Source organism: Hylobates moloch, unplaced genomic scaffold, assembly GCF_009828535.3.
Source record: "Hylobates moloch isolate HMO894 unplaced genomic scaffold, HMol_V3 SCAFFOLD_7, whole genome shotgun sequence".
NCBI lineage: Eukaryota > Metazoa > Chordata > Mammalia > Primates > Hylobatidae > Hylobates > Hylobates moloch.
Genome location: NW_026652282.1, coordinates 84506151 through 84518034, shown reverse-complemented (window position 1 = coordinate 84518034; position 11884 = coordinate 84506151). Strand labels below are relative to the sequence as shown.

The following is an 11884-nucleotide window of genomic DNA, read 5'->3' as shown; positions in this document are numbered from 1 at the left end:
ATTGCCCTAGCAAGGACTTTCTGCAGTATGTTGAGTAACAGTAGAGAAAGTGGGCATCCTTGCCTTGTTCCAAATCTCAGAGAAAAGGCTTTCAATTTTTTCCCATTCAGTATGATACTAGCTATGGGTCTGTTATATATGGCTTTTATTATGTTGAGGTATGTTTCTTCTATCCCCAGTTTTCTTTTTATTCAGGAAGGGATGTTGAAATTTATCAAATGCTTTTTCATCATCAATAGAAATGATCATATGGTTTTTACCCTTCATCCTGTGGATATGATGTATCACCCTGATTGATTTGCATATGTTTAACCATCCTTGCATCTCAGGGATAAATCCCACTTGGTTATGATGAATGATATTTCTAATGTATTGTTAAATTTAGTTTGCTAGTATTTTGTTGAGGATTTTTTTGCATCAGTATTCATCAGAGATATTGGCCTGAAGTTTTCTTTGTTTTTTTTTTTTATGTGTCTTTTTCTGCTTTTGGTATCACCATAATACTGGCCTCATAGAATGAGTTTGGAGGTATTCCCTCCTTTTCTACTTTTTGGAACAGTTTGAATAGGATTGGTATTAGTTCTTCTTTAAATGTTTGGTAGAAATTCGCTGTGAAGCCACTGGGTCCCAGGCTTTTCTTTACTACAAGACTTTTTATTGTGACTTCAATCTCATTACTCGTTTAAATTGGTCTGTTCAAATTTTGAATTTCTTTCTCTTTCAATCTTAGTAGATTGTGTATGTCTAGAATGTGTCCATTTCTTCTAGATTTTCCAATTTATTGGCATATTGGTGTTCATGGTAGCCACTAATGATCCTTTGAATTTCTGCAGTATCCAGTTGTAATGTCTCCTTTTTCATCTCTGACTTTATTTATTTGGATTTTATCTATTTTTTCTTAGTTAATCTGGCTAAAGTTTTGTCAATTTTAACTTTTCAAAAAACCAACTTTTTGTTTCATTTATGTTTTGTGTTGTTTTCTTCATTTCAAATTCATTTATTTTTGTTCTGATCTTTATTATTTCTTTTTTCTACTAATTTTGAGTTTGGTTTGCTCTTGCTTTTCTACTTCTTTAAGGCGCATCTTTAGGTTGTTTATTTGAAGTTTTGCTTCTTTTTTGATGTAGGCACTTATAGCAATAAGCTTCCCTCTTGGTACTGCTTTTGCTCTATCCCAGAGGTATGGTATGTTGTGTTGCCATTAGCATTTGTTTCAAAAAAAAATGTTCAATTTCCTTCTTAGTTTCTCCATTGACTCACTGGTCATTCAGAAGCATATTGTTTAATTTTCATGTGTTTTTATAGTTTCCAAAATTCTTCCTGTTATTAATTTCCAGTTTTATTTCATTGTGGTCAAAGAAGATGCTTCATTATTACAATATTCTGTTTTTTCCAGTGTACTTACTATTTCCAGTGAGCTTTGTACCTTCAGATAATTTCTTATTGCTCATTAACATCCTTTTCTTTCAGATTGAAGAATTCTCTTTAGTATTTCTTGTAAGGCAGGTCTGGTATTGATTAAATCCTTCAGCTTTTGCTTGTCTGAGAAAGTATTTATTTCTTCTTATGTTTGAAGTGTATTTTTTCACTGGATATACTATTCTAGGGTAAACTTTTTTTTTCCTTCAGCATTTTAAATATGTCATGCCACTCTTTCCTAGCCTGTTAAGTTTCCACTAAAAGTCTGCTGCCAGACATATTGGCACTCCATTGTATGTTTTTTGTTTTGTTGTTTTATTTTGTTTTGTTTCTGAGATAGAGTCTTGCTCTTTTTGCCCAGGCTGGAGTGCAATGGTGCCATCTCAGCTCACTGCAACCTCCATCTCCCGGGCTCAAGCAATTCTCCTGTCTCAGCCTCCCAAGTAGCTGGGATTACAGGCGCCCTCCACCACGCCTGGCTAACTTTTGTATTTTTAGTAGAGATAGGGTTTCTACACGTTGGCCAGGCTGGTCTCAAACTCTTGACCTCAGGTGATCTGCCCACCTTGGCCTCCCAACGTGCTGGGATTACAGACGTGAGTCACCATGCCCATCCTGTTGTTTATTTTCTCTTGCTGTTTTTAGGATATTTTCTTTATTCTTGACCTTTGGGAATTTGATTATTAAATGCCATGAGGTAGTCTTCTTTGAGCTAAATCTGCTTTGTGCTCTATAACCTACTTATACTTGGATATTGATATCTTTCTCTAGGTTTGGGAAATTCTTTGTCATTAGCCTTTTGAATAAACTTTCTACTCTTCTTTCTCTATTTCCTCTTTAAGGCCACCAACTCTTAGATCTGCCCTTTTGAGGCTATTTTCCAGATCCTGTAGGCATGCTTCATTGTTTTTATTCTTTTTTCTTTCATCTCCTCTGTTTATTTTCAAATAGCTTATCTTCAAGCTTACTAATTCTTTGTTTTACTTGATCAATTCTTCTATTAAAATACTCGGATGCATTCTTCAGGATGCATATTATGTCATTCTTGCATTGCTATAACAAAATACCTGAGTCTGGGGAATTTATAAATAAAAGAGGTTTAATTGGCTCATGGTTCTCCAGGCTTTACAGGAAGCATGGTACTGGCATATGCTTCTGGGGAGGCCTCAGGAACCAAGCTTACAATCATGGCAGAAGGTAAAGTGGGAGCAAGCACTTCACATGGTGAAAGCAGGGGCGAGAGAGAGAGAGAGTGGGCTAGGAGGTGCCACACACTTTTAAACCAACAGACCTTGTGTGAACTCAGAGGGAGAGCTCACTTATCACCAAGGGGATGGCCCAAGCCATTCATGAGGGATTCATCCCCATGATCCAAACACCTCCCTCCGGATCCCACCTCCAATACAGGTGATTACAATTCAGCATGAGATTTGGGTAGTGACAAATATCCAAACTATATCAGTATGTCAGTTGCAGTTTTCAACCCTAGAATTCCTGCTTAATGCTTTTTAATGATTTCAATCTGTTAAATTTGTTAAGTTGATCTGATAGAATTCTGAATTCATTCTGTGTTATCTTGAATTTTATTGAATTTCCTCAAAACAACTATTTTGAATTCTGTCTGAAAGGTCACATATCTCTGTTTCTCCAGGATTGGTCTGTGGTGACTTATTTAGTTCATTTGGTACAGTTCTGTTTTCCTGAATGGCCTTGATGCTTGTAGATGTTTATGTTTGAGCATTGAAGAGTTAGGTATTTATTGTAGTCTTTGCAGTCTGGGCTTGTTTGTACCTATCCTTCTTGATAAGGTTTTCTAGGAATTTGAAATGACTTGGGTGTTGTGATCTAAGCCACATCTGCATTAGGGGGCACCCCAATCCTAGGAACACTGTGGTTCATGCAGACTCATAGAGGTACAGCCTTGATGGTTTTGGATAAGATCCAGAAGAATTCGCTCAATGTCCAGGCAGAGACACTTTTTCTCTTCCCTTATTTTCTCCCAAACAAATGGAGTCTCTCTTTCTCTCTATTCTGAGCTGCCTGGAGCTGGGGGTAAAGTGACATGAGCACCTTTGTGGCCACCATCACTGGGACTGTACTGGGTAAGACCTAAATCCAGCACAGCACTGGGTCTTGCCCAAAGCCCACTGTAACCATTACCTGGCTACTGCCTATGTTCACTCAAGCCCCTGAGGCTGTATAATCAGCAGGTGGTGGAGCCAGCCAGGATTGTGTCCTTCCCTTCAGGGTGTCAATTTATCCCAGGCCCTGGGCAGATCCAGAGGTACCATCCAAGAATAGGAGTTGAAGTCAAAAACCTTAGAGATCTACCTGGTGTTCTATTGTACTGCAGCTGAGCTAGCACTCAAACCATGAGACACAGTTCTTCTCCCTTTTCCCTCCCCTTTCCACATGCAGAGGAGCCTCACTCCATGGCCACCTCCACCATAGGCCCATGGTGGGTACTTCCAGGCTACTGTCAATGTTCCCTTAAGGCCCAAGGGCTCTTCAGTCAGCTTGTGGTGAATGCTACCTGGCCTGGGCCTCACCCTTCAGGGAAGTGGGCTCCCCTTTGTCCCAGAGCAGGTCCAGAAATGGTGTCAAAGAGCCAAGGCCTGGAATTGGGGACCCCAAGCACCTGCTTGGTGCTCCACACCCCTGTAGCCGAGCGTGTACCTAAGGTGCAAGGGAAACTCTCCTTTACTTTTTCCTCCACTTTTCTCAAGAAGAAGGTGTCTTTCCCCATAGCCACCACAGCTGGTAATGTGCTGAGTCTCACTTGAAGCCAGGAAGTCTCAGAGGCTCACCCAAGGCCCATAGCATACTACCAGGGTATTGCTGCTGGTTATTCAGAGCCCAATGGCTCTTCGAACAGCAAGTGATAGGTCCTGCCAGGACAGGGTCTTTCCCTTCAAGGAAGCAGGTTCCTTTCTGGCCCATGGTGTGTCTAAAAATGTCATCTGGGAGCTAGGGCCTCAGGACTCTGCCTGGTACCCTATCCTGCTGTGGCTGAGATGATACCCAAGATGCAAGACAAAGTCCTCTTTACTCTTTCCTCTCCTCTCCTAAAGTGGAATGAAGGGGTCTTTTTTGGAGTGGTGAGCTGTGCAGCCTGGGATTGAGGGAGGGGTCGCACAAGCACTCTCTTAGTCGCCCTGGCTGATGTCTCAGTAGTCACGTGTACCCCAAGTCTTCTGGCTCTGAGCCCAGTTCAGCACTATGACTTGCCTAGGAATAACAGTACTTGTGGCATAGACTGCCTTTCAACTTCATTTAGGGCCCCAGAACACTTTAGCCTGCAGTGACAGGGCTTGCCAGAACTGAAGTTCCAACTACTGGGAAGGGCAATTCCCCTCTGGCTAGGGCTGGTTTAAATGCTCCCTCATAGGTGAGCATCGGCTGAGTTTAGCCTGGTTTTGCTTTCTGCTGTGACAGTGCAGCACTGAGTTCAACACAATGTGTCACAATTCCTGTGCTCTCCCTCTCCCAAGTGCATAGATTCTCTCTCTGTGCCACACAGCTGCTGCCATGGGATGAGGGAAGTGTGGTGTCCATAATTCAAAACTATCTTTCCTACCCTTTTCTGTGCTTCTTTCAGCGATGTAAAGTAAAAACCAGGTATTGTGAGTGCTCACATGATTTGGTTATTATGAAAGGGCTTTTTTGTGTAGATAGTTTTTAAATTGGTATCCTTGCAGAAAAGATGATTGGTGGAGCCTTCTATTTGGCCATCTTGTTCCACCCTACCTGTCTAGTTATATCTTCAGGGATGAGCTACCTCAACCTCTCCCATTCTTTCTTTCCCCTCCCTTCATACTGTTATAATTGCTGACTGTATGTTGATTTGTGACAGAAGAATAATATAGATAGAAACAGGTGTCATGGAATCCCCTAAGAGCAAAATCACACAGTAGGAAACTGGAAAACCAGGGCCCTGAGTCACGAATGACATTGGAGCCAATAGCAATCTACAGTGTCTTTTACTGTCTGTATGTCTGTAGATAAAGAACAATCTGGACATCTCTGCATAGTTTCAGCAAGTGTTTGAAACACAGTCACCCTGTACATAAGAAAATAGGACCATGATCCCAGCTGGCAGCCAGTCCCACTATAGCTCTAAATTAGGACTGAACCCGGGGTAGCAAACTAGGGAGGAGAGGGATAAGGACAGAGATTCAAGAAAAAGAGAATACAGTCAGCCCTCCATATCCACCACTTCTGTGTCTATGGATTCAACCAACTGAAGATTGAAGATATTCAGAAGATAGTTAGCTCTTCTTGTTGAATTGATCACTTTACCACTATGTAATGGCCTTCTTTGTCTCTTTTGATCTTTATTGGCTTAAAGTCTATTTTATCAGAGACTAGGATTGCAACCCCTGCCTTTTTTTGTTTTCCATTTGCTTGATAGATCTTCCTCCATCCCTTTAATTTGAGTCTAGATGTGTCTCTGCATGTGAGATAGGTTTCCTGAATACAGCACACTGATGGGTCTTGACTCCTTATCCAGTTTGCCAGTCTGTGTCTTTTAATTGAAGCATTTAGCCCATTTACATTTAAAGTTAATATTGTTATCTGTGAATTTGATCCTGGCATTATGATGTTAGTTGGTTATTTTGCTCGTCAGTTGAACTGGCACAAGACAGGGATGCCCTCTCTCACCACTCCTATTCAACATAGTGCTGGAAGCTCTGGCCAGGGCAATCAGGCAGGAGAAGGAAATAAAGGGTATTCAATTAGGAAAAGAGAAAGTCAAATTGTCCCTGTTTGCAGATGACATGATTGTATATTTAGAAAACCCCACTGTCTCAGCCCAAAATCTCCTTAAGCTGATTAGCAACTTCAGCAAAGTCTCAGGATATAAAATCAATGTACAAAAATCACAAGCATTCTTGTACACCAATCACAGACAAACAGAGAGCCAAATCATGAGTGAACTCCCATTCACAATTGCTTCAAAGAGAATAAAATACCTAGGAATCCAACTTACAAGGGATGTGAAGGACCTCTTCAAGAAGAACTACAAACCACTGCTCAATGAAATAAAAGAGGATACAAACAAATGGAATAACATTCCATGCTCATGGGTTGGAAGAATCAATATCGTGAAAATGGTCATACTACCCAAGGTAATTTATAGATTCAATGCCATCCCCATCAAGCTACCAATGACTTTCTTCACAGAATTGGAAAAAACTGCTGTATAGTTCATATGGAACCAAAAAAGAGCCCGCATCGCCAAGTCAATCCTAAGCCAAAAGAACAAAGCTGGAGGCATCACGCTACCTGACTTCAAACTATACTACAAGGCTACAGTAACCAAAACAGCATGGTACTGGTACCACAACAGAGACATAGATCAATGGAACAGAACAGAGCCCTCAGAAATAATGCCACGTATCTACAACCATCTGATCTTTGACAAACCTGACAAAAACAAGAAATGGGGAAAGGATTCCCTATTTAATAAATGGTGCTGGGAAAACTGGCTAGCCATATGTAGAAAGCTGAAACTGGATCCATTCCTTACACCTTATGCAAAAACTAATTCAAGATGGATTAAAGACTTACATGTTAGAGCTAAAACCGTAAAAACCCTCGAAGAAAACCTAGGCAATACCATTCAGGACATAGGCGTGGGTAAGGACTTCATGTCTAAAACACCAAAAGCAATGGCAACAAAAGCCAAAATTGACAAATGGGATCTCATTAAACTAAAGAGCTTCTGCACAGCAAAAGAAATTACCATCAGAGTGAACAGGCAACCTACAGAATGGGAGAAAATTTTTGCAACCTACTCATCTGACAAAGGGCTAATATCCAGAATCTACGATGAACTCAAACAAATTTACAAGAAAAAAACAAACAACCCCATCAAAAAGTGGGCAAATGACATGAACAGATACTTCTCAAAAGAAGACATTTATGCAGCCAAAAAACACATGCAAAAATGCTCATCATCACTGGCCATCAGAGAAATGCAAATCAAAACCACAATGAGATGCCATCTCACACCAGTTAGAATGTCCATCATTAAAAAGTCAGGAAACAACAGGTGCTGGAGAGGATGTGGAGAAATAGGAACACTTTTACACTGTTGGTGGGACTGTAAACTAGTTCCACCATTGTGGAAGTCAGTATGGTGATTCCTCAGGGATCTAGAGCTAGAAATACCATTTGACCCAGCCATCCCATTACTGGGTATATACCCAAAGGACTATAAATCATGCTGCTATAAAGACACATGCACACGTATGTTTATTGCGGCACTATTCACAATAGCAAAGACTTGGAACCAACCCAAATGTCCAACAATGATAGACTGGATTAAGAAAATGTGGCACATATACACCATGGAATACTATGCAGCCATAAAAAATGATGAGTTCATGTCCTTTGTAGGGACATGGATGAAACTGGAAAACGTCATTCTCAGTAAACTATCGCAAGGACAAAAAACCAAACACTGCATGTTCTCACTCATAGGTGGGAATTGAACAATGAGAACTCATGGACACAGGAAGGAGAACATCACACTCCGGGGACTGTTGTGGGGTGGGGGTAGTGGGGAGGGACAGAATTAGGAGATATACCTAATGCTAAATGACGAGTTAATGGGTGCAGCAAACCAACATGGCACATGGATACATATGTAACAAACCTGCACATTGTGCACATGTACCCTAAAACCTAAAGTATAATTAAAAAAAAGAAAATATTCAGAAGAAAACAATAAAAATAACAATGCAACAATAAAAATAACACAAATTAAAAACCAATACAGTATAACAATTATTTACATAGTATTTGCATTGTATTAGGCATTACAAATAGTCTAGAGATAATTTAAACTATATAGGAAGATGTGCCTAGGTTATATGCAAATGCCACACCATTTTACTTTTTTACTAAATTATTTTATTTGTATATGTTAATGGAATATGAATGTAGTTTTGTTACATAGCTATATTGCATAATGGTGAGGTCTTGGTTTTTAGTGTACCCATCAGCAGAATAACACACATTGTATCCATTAAGTAATTTCTCATAATCTACCTCCCTCAACTTTCCATCTTTCTGAGTTTCCATTGTCTATTATCACATTCTAGGTCCGTGTGTACACATTATTTAGTTCCCACTTATAAGTGAGAACATTCGGTATTTGTCTTTTTGTACACCATTTTATAATGGAGACCTGAGCATCCATGGATTTTGGTATCCACAGGGGCGGGAATGGAGGAATAGGGTGAGGGTGTCCTGGAATTAATTCTCCACAGATACTGAGGGACAACTGTACAAATGCATTGGGTTTTGTCTGGGTGCCATGTCCTCTGCTAGTCCTATCCCATGAGGACACTGAAAATCTTCACAAACTTCATGAGGACTCCTGGTTCTCAGTCCCGGATAGCAGAGTCCAGCCATATCCTTAACAGCTTCCTCTCCATCCAGGAGCACTGGGTTTGCTTCTCCATCTTCAGCTCCCCTACCCTTCCCTCCTGCTTCAAAGAAAGCCTCACTGATATGCTCCTGGACTTGCTTTTGCTTTTCTTTTTACCTACAACTTTGAACTTGAGTATTTAGATCTATTCTGGTTCCCATTTTCTTACAGAATAGCCTCAATTCTATTGTCAACCCAGTGACAAGGCAATAGGATACCAAGGCAGTTTAGTAGGTGCAACCAAGTATAAAGAAGAAGAAATTAATTCCACATTAGTTAGTTATAATCTACGCACTTTTTTATATAGTAGAAAAAACTCTATATAAACAGTCTCAGTTTCTCTTTAACTGGAAACTTCCAGGACATATGGCTAAGAAGAGTGTAGACCAGCTGTTATGCCTTCAGCCATCTATAACTTGATCAGTGTGTACGTGTGTTGGGGGGCGGAAAAATATAAGAAGGGAAGTCACAAGAGGAGTAATAGTAAGGTGATAAACATTTAAAGACCACTAACCAGAATCAGGAACTAGAGTATTGAGATCACTGTTCTGGGCTGATCCTTTCATTATTTCTGGTCTGGGCTTGGAGACAGCCACTTCACTTTCAGGGACTGTTGTCAGTGAGTTGTTAAGGAGGTGCAGATCTAAGGAGTCCCAACACCAGCCATGCTCTTACCAGTTCATTCATCCACAGGCATCAAGAAAGGCTTCTGTTCCATCAGAGACCTACTGCAGATCATATTGGGGCCTTAGCTGAGATTTGAACTACAATTTAGGAGAGTGGAAGGTGAAGTCAGAGCTTCCAAAAGGAAGGAAATAACTTTTATCGAGCTTCAGGTGGATATCAGTTCATCACATCAGGATACATTATTGTTTCTTAACCCTCAAGAAAATGATTGCTTTTCACGTATTTGGACAACAGAGACTTAGTGAGCTCCTTAGGAAATGCAGTAATAAAGCAAAACCTCCTTGCTCTTTTAGCTGGTTTTTAGTCACAGGAAAGCTATTGATTTTTATATATTAATCCTATAGCTGTCCACTTACTGAACTCGTTTGCTGTGTCTAGTTCTTTCTTTCTCGCATTTAATTGCATCTGGCTAGTACTTCCAGAACTACTTTAAAATATAGTGGCAATAGCATTGTACGTTGTTCCTGATTTTGCTGAAGATACTTCTATAGTATGTCCCCATAAATTATTCTAGCTTTGGACTTGAGATATATTTATCAATTTTATAAAGGCTTTTAAAAAGCCGGGAGTCAGTGATAAACATTGGCATGTTCCTTTTCTGCATTTATAAAGATGATCATACGGTTTTCCCCCTTTAACTATTTTTTTATTAATTATAGCAATAGATTTCTTAATATCACCACATGTTTATATTACTGAAATAAACCAAACAAGAAGTATTATTTTTAATGTAACATTGGATACTATTTGCTAATATTTTTATTTGAGATGTTTGCATTGTTATATCTAAGGAGGCCAAGTGTCCAGTTTTGGAAGATTTACTGGGAAACCATATTTATAACTTCTTCTTTAGTTATTGCTAGCTTTATAAAAAGGAATCTGGAAGCTTTATAAATTTGTGGTCTCGAATAGTTTAAATAACAGGAATTATCTGTTTCTTAAAGAACTGTTAGAGTTTTAATCTGAGAAGTGGCATGATAAAAAGCTATTCTGGCAGGGACATGCAGAGGAAAGAGACTGGAGACAGGAAAACAATCTGAAAGTTATTGTGGGACATGCATGAAATGAATAAGGCCTGATGTAAGGACGAAGCTGTGTGAATGCTGAGATTAGAGGAGTGGTTATGGAAGTGAAAAACACTTCAATAAAAGAAGGAAGAAAATCTGTTAGCTGATAGGATTGCCAGATAAACTACAGAGTTCCAAATATTGCATGAGACGTACACTAAAAAATTATTTGTTTTTTACTTGAAATTCAAATTTAACTGGTGTTCTGTACCTTTGTTTGCTAAATCTGGTACCACATAGGAGTGACAGAGAGGGAAGATTGTATGATCCTATGCATATTTTGATAGGTCAATGTCCTTTTTCTTGGGCAATTCCAGTGATTGTGTAACTGAAAAAAATACTATTTTGAATAATGAGAAATAAGCAGTGATGGAAAGAATGACCTTTAGTGTTCATGCATGATTTGTTTTATGAGGTTAAAAGTTTATGTCTGTTTTCTTTTAGAACAGGGACAATGGTAAGGTCTTTTATGACATCATTGTGTTTATTTTAAAATAAAAGTTCCTTCCTTTATTCCTGTCTTTATCTACTGAGGTAATGAAAGGATGGAAGTAAGTAAAACATACTAACATAATTTAAAGAAGTTGAGGTAATTTTTTGAGTGGTTTTGGTTACACAGAGGAAGGATTTCTTCATGGAAGGGATATTTAATACTAAAATGTTTAAGTCACTTGTCCTCCTAACTTTGTGGCTCTTTGAAGAATGATAGAAATGTGAATGAATGATACAGTCTATATTCTTTTTTTTTTTAATATAATATGGAATGCTTCACAAATTTGCATGTCATTCCTGCACAGGGGCCACGCTAATATTCTCTGCATCATTCCAATTTTAGTATATGTGCTGCCAAAGTGAACACCACTCTATATTCTTGACTGGAGTCATAGCATATTTTTTCAAAGATTAAAGATATGTTTTGAACCACAGCTTATTTTTATAATGCTGATTAACTTTTAAAATAATTTATTTTATATTGAAAGGGAAAAATTATGAAATACTCTATATAGTACAACTGTAAATTCCTGAAATAAGGATGTGTGTTTGTAAAAGAAATATTTTATACTTATTAGTAGCAGCATTTCATTGGTGAACTTCTAATTGATCTTTTATTTGCTTGTAACTTCTTTGTTACTCCTATCCAAGATAGAAATGTAGAGACTGCAATAGGTTTTTGATATTCAGTCTAAGTGTGTTAAATATTTAGTCCAGCTGGGCATGGTGGCTCACTCCTATAATCCCAACACTTTGGGAGGCTAAGCGGGCAGATTGCCTG

At 39.0% G+C, this 11884-nt stretch overlaps 1 non-coding gene across 1 annotated transcript; it reads right to left on the bottom strand.

The window, feature by feature from the left end:
• Positions 1-11363: 11363 nt before the first annotated feature.
• Positions 11364-11470, bottom strand: LOC116812306 (U6 spliceosomal RNA). Its single transcript, XR_004370619.1, has one exon. It is a non-coding gene; the product is annotated as a U6 spliceosomal RNA (small nuclear RNA).
• Positions 11471-11884: the final 414 nt, after the last annotated feature.